Below are 5,539 nucleotides of genomic sequence, written 5' to 3'. Positions count from 1 at the left end.
TATATAATGTATTCTGTAGTAGGCACTGGGAATATAATAAAATGTATGGTATTTATAAATATTTGAACTTACTATATGTTAAACACTGTTATTAGCAATGTATATTAACCTATTTAAAATTTACAAGCCACTAAATAAGTAAACACTTAGTTTTTCCATTCAACAGATGATGATAATACTGTATCATAGAGTATAAGTTATCTGTGCAACATACAGCTCTTAGAACTCTTGAGAGTTAGAGCCAGTATATTAACCTACACGATCTGATTCTGAATCCAAGACAAACCCAATTCCACTCAACATCAGTGAAAACCTTCGGTGTTTTTCTTGGAGCTTATAGTGTAGAAGAAGAATCAGACATTAATGTGGCAGTTGCCATTAAATCCAATTAGTTCATTTTCAGAGTTAAGTACATAGAACTAGAAAAGCAGGTAGGTGAGATTGCTAATGTACCTTTTAACATGAGGATAGTTTTCTGCAAGGAAACTCTTGATAAGGGATATTTGACTATTTTAGGAGGCTGGGAAGATGTTGCAGGCAGAAAAGATACAATGGTAAAGATTAAGATGCAGGGAGAATATCAGGAATATGAGGAGTCATGAGAAACTTTAAAAGTTTAGTAAATTATATAGCATTTTATAATTAAAACTGTGAGAAGTGAAGCCATCGGTGTTAGAGAGTAAAGGTTGATAGTATTTTGTATGCTCGCTTAATGAGTTAGGATTTGTGCTGAGTGCAATGGTAATAAATGAGTATAAAGGAAGCTATTTTCAGATTTGGATTTTAAGATGACACACTCTATTTGCAATGGGAAGAATAAATTGGACAAGAACTGAGTAAGTAGGAGAATACTTGAGAAGCTATTGTACATGATACAGATGATGATTACTTGAAAGATAATGATGTGACAATGTGATATAGAATGGCTATCTGAGAAATATTTGGAATAGTATTTGGTGAATTAAATGACATTGCGTATGAAATAGAGAAAAGAATAAAAAATGGTTTATAAGTTACTTTAAATCTTTTGAGAATGCATATATATGACTATGCTTTAACATTTCACTCTTAGCTATTGCAGATGGTCAATATATATGAGGAATACTCTTTTACAGAAAAGTTATAAATCTCATGTAATAAATCTCTTTTAAAAATATGTATATTCCATTTTATTATCTGACAAGAGCAAGACAAACAATCATGTGTTCCTTTTTTACATCAGATGTCATTAAACTCCAAAATAATATTTGTTATCAATTCTGTGTGCTAAGTTGTCTTGAGTTACTGTCCACTCTTATTCCTTATCCTTGTCATATACCCATAATTTCTTGGTTTTGTTTTTGAGATATGTAAATGCTAAATTGATGTTCTGAATGAATTGGTACTGATTTCCTTCGTTGACCATCTAATTGGGACAGAAAACAAAATTAGTATATTTAGAGTATTGTACTAATAATATTAATGCAATGTATATACAAAATTTTTAAAGAACCAGGAATTGGAAAATCAAACAAGGTAGATAAATGAGACAAAATTATTTTTTATGTCTGACCTTATTTATTTGTTATTCTTAGAAAATCTCTTTTTCGATTGGACTCAGACTTAGAGGTAGAAGATCTCAGAGAAGACAGTCTATGTCTCTTGGCAATCTGTTCCTGGCATTTTTATTGGGCTTCCTTCATTCTCTTGTCTAAAAATTTAGCATATTCTGCGTCCTCCTCCTTGTTCTTCTTTGTACACTGTTTCTTCAGAGCAATATACCAACATTTGTGTTACAGGACGAGTGAAGTAACAAGATGCTGAATCTTGGCCGCTTTGATCCTAGGTTTCTTGCCTTCTTTGTTTAGGGACTTTCTTACAACGTATTAGCAGACATCATCTTTTTTTGAAACATTTGCCAATTCTGCTAGCTCTTTTGGGCACGAGACAACGAGGCACAGCAATATCAGTGAGACCAGAAATATATTTCTCCTCTTTTCTTACAATGGCAAAGCTGAGAACACTCAAATTGGCATCCACAATACAACCCTGAACAGATTTGCTTTTTCTTTCTCAAGTCCTCCTTGGTCTATAACAGGAATGCCCCTTACTCGGTAGCAGGTGGACATGGCCATGGGTCAAGACACAAGGTTACTTTATGAAGAAACCTTGTTTGTCATTCCCACCACTAATGCAAACCACATAACCCTTCCATTCTTCACCCAGAGCATCAGCAGCAACTTCTATAAAAGATACAAAATTTGAGTTCATCGTCCATTTCAATGAGTTTCTGACAGCCAGTGGCTGGGAAAAAGATGTTCGGCTTCACCCTAAAGCAGCTGACCACCTTGGAGATGCCAAGAAAAAGAGAAGACAAAGTTCTTTAATGTGAGACTATTGATTAATTTGTAATATTCAGTCTCAGTAAATAAATTTTAAAATGACATTTGATAACTATGGAAAAGGAAAAATAAACCCTTCTAGAAATGTAAATGGATAATTATAGAAGACCTCAAGCTTTTTAGAAGATGGACAGATGACTTAGAGAATGTTAGTCATAAATTTAGTCAATCTTTTGAACATTTAACTGTTAGAAATAATTACTTGTTTGTCAAATTATTTCTTAAAATCGTGTACTTCCATAAATTGAATGGAATTGGGATATATTTACAGCTTGGGATTCCTAACCTCTTTGGCTGAGTATCTACAATATTAAGACCATTTAAAAATTAATAACTATATTATTGTAGCATAATCTCCCTTTATACCAATTTAATATAAGTTGCAAGCACATATTCATATGCAAACACATACCTTACACTCATGGAATTTTCTAGTTTAATATTTATTGAGCTTCTAGAGTACCATAATTTATTACAGTCAGTTGTATATTGGCATTTGCAAGTAAAGAAGCAACTTTATTAAAATTAATGACACTATTACCTACTTAAAATCTTAATTCACTAATGAACAGCTTTAAGATGATACAGTGTTTCTATGTGATTAAAAGGCTAATTTTTAAAAACATAAATCTCATTATTTCTTGCATAAGATCACTGATAATCAGCAGAAAAGTTGCCCATAGACAAGAATGCCAAACATATCGATGCAAGACAATACTCAGGTGAAGGAATTATCTTCAATTATAATGACCTTCCTATGCTAATATACAAAGTTATGGGTTATCCTCAGGGTACACCCTTACTCACCTCAAAGTTTCAGTGCAATGGAGTAATAAAACAAAGAACAGAGAGAATTGAAGATCAACTTGTCACATCATCACAGGGATCTATGGTAAAGCTATTAGAAAACCCAGACTGGACCCTAACAATGATGGAAGATTCTATTGCTTTCCACACCCAACCTGAGACTATGGTGACTGTGGGACTCTGAATTAATACATGCCAGGAAAAGTATAGAAGCTACAACAAAGAAAGCAAAGAAATGGGTTAGCCTGGCCTAATTTACTTACCTCGTGGGGACTTAAACTGAAAAGTGAGCTCAGACAAACTAGCATAATCCATCCTTGAGGAAAAAAGAACAAGGAAGGAGCCACATATTTCATGAGTCAAATAGCTATTCTCCCACCTTCAGGAAAAAATAAATTGGAAAGATGGAGAGGGCTCCTTGATGCTGCTTTTCACTTAGGGTCATGTCCTCTTTCATCAGCCCTCACCTTGGAAAAAACACCTTCCAGACGTGCCATAAAGGTCTCCTGGAGTCAGGATACAGTTCAATATTGCTATTCTACTTACTATAAGTTAACTGAATAAAGTTGAAGAAAATAATTGAAAAAGAAAAAAGCTTTCCATTTGGGAACTGGAAGGAGATATGGCTGTCCTTTGTGGGCGATTTGATTGGGTGTTCTTCAGAATGTTACTGTAAGAATAACAGGTCTTCAATTTTTAGCTCCTAAATGTTCTTTTCTCCTTTTACAAAACACAACCAGAGCCACTAAAAGAAGTGTTATGCTTGGAGAGATATAACCTGAAGTAATACAGGTAACTCTTACCAGGAGGTAAATAAGGAAATATTATACTATTTCTATGGTTTTGGAAAGCAAGTTCTGTCATTATTCACACTGTCATTAAACAAATTTAAATGCTACTTGAATTTCACTTTTATATGTATGTGTTTGTATATACTCTCATGTTTTATATTCTTTTCTGTTGCTATGATTTACTATTGTTTTTTCCTTTGGGATATGAAAGTAAAGGTGTTATATTGTGATATGTGAAGTGGGAGAAGGTATCTTCATATTCTGGTTCCTCCCCTACTTCTGCTCTTGTTGCAAGACTGGAGAGTTAACCGGATCTTCAGAAGTTATTAATTATTTTGGCATTATTTTGGGATGATTTCACTGTGGAGAGGAATATACCTCAGGCCTAGAGAAAGATTAATGTAACAGCAAATTTAAAATTAATGTAACAAATTATTGTCTCTATATTCTCTTGGTCTTGGATTATTGAGCCTCATATCATCTGTGTTATTACTCTGGACGACACTCCAGCCAATTTTATTTTTATATCCTGTACCCCAGCCTCTAGTCTATGATAAAATGGAATTTAGCTGCTATAATAGAACTGTATACTGAAAATAAAAAATTATACTTACTTTATCCCTCCCTCTCTTTGAACTTAAGCAAAAGAAGTCCTACATATTTCTGTTCTAAAATGCAAATTCAACCTTGTGACTTTTCAATTGGCTAAAAAGTGTAGTTGGGAGACATTGTGATAATATCAATGAGCAGTTGAACAGTAAGCAGAATTACCTCTCATCCTAATCACATTCATAAGATGTTACACATTTGCCCTATTAAACCATAAATCAAATAACTAGGAGATTACTATATTAATTATTCTATGAAATCACTAAAACAATCTTAATATTTTTATTTTATGTGAGGAAATACAAAAAAGTGCAAGAGAGTAGAAATAAAAAAAGTGTTCAATTGAACAGGACATCAAAAGCATTTATAGAAAATTGCATTTATACGAGAAAGCAATACTCACTGAAAGAATGGTTAGATGAGGAGTATGTAAAATTCATTTGTCTAATATAAGAAAAGTTCATCATTTCTCAAATCATTTTACAAATGTCTTTCACAGGGGTGACTGGATGTTGTGTTTCTGAAATGAAATTTCTACCTCTGCTGTGATTATACAGTGATTTTTTAAAAAGCAATCTCAGATCTTATTATGGCTATTCATTAGGACTGAAAGGATTAAAAAAAAAAATTACTGCTGTGACTTTACCAAATAACAAGCAGCAGGTAAGAATAATCTCTCTACCTATTATTTCCATATTGCTCCTAATAGTATTGTCTAGCTTTTCAAGCTGTTTGACAAACAAACAATACTGCAGCTTCTCAGTGAGGCAGCCAAGATAATATTCAGAATGAATGCGTTTTCTAACACTCACAGCAATACGCTCATAGAAAATCATTAGATTCTAAAGTTGTATTATATATTGTGATGATTCCAAGGTTATAGAAACTTTGTGAGAGCTGAATAAATGTCTTCAACCAATAATACCCTTGCAAACAACTTTTAAATAATGA

General features: G+C 33.0%; 1 pseudogene; it reads right to left on the bottom strand.

Annotated features, from left to right (window-relative positions):
- Positions 1-1,553: 1,553 nt before the first annotated feature.
- Positions 1,554-3,633, bottom strand: LOC111743169 (annotated as a pseudogene).
- Positions 3,634-5,539: the final 1,906 nt, after the last annotated feature.

The sequence above is a fragment of the Pteropus vampyrus genome, unplaced genomic scaffold (assembly GCF_000151845.1).
Source record: "Pteropus vampyrus isolate Shadow unplaced genomic scaffold, Pvam_2.0 Scaffold108, whole genome shotgun sequence".
Lineage (NCBI taxonomy): Eukaryota > Metazoa > Chordata > Mammalia > Chiroptera > Pteropodidae > Pteropus > Pteropus vampyrus.
This window is presented reverse-complemented; position numbering and strand designations above follow the sequence as displayed.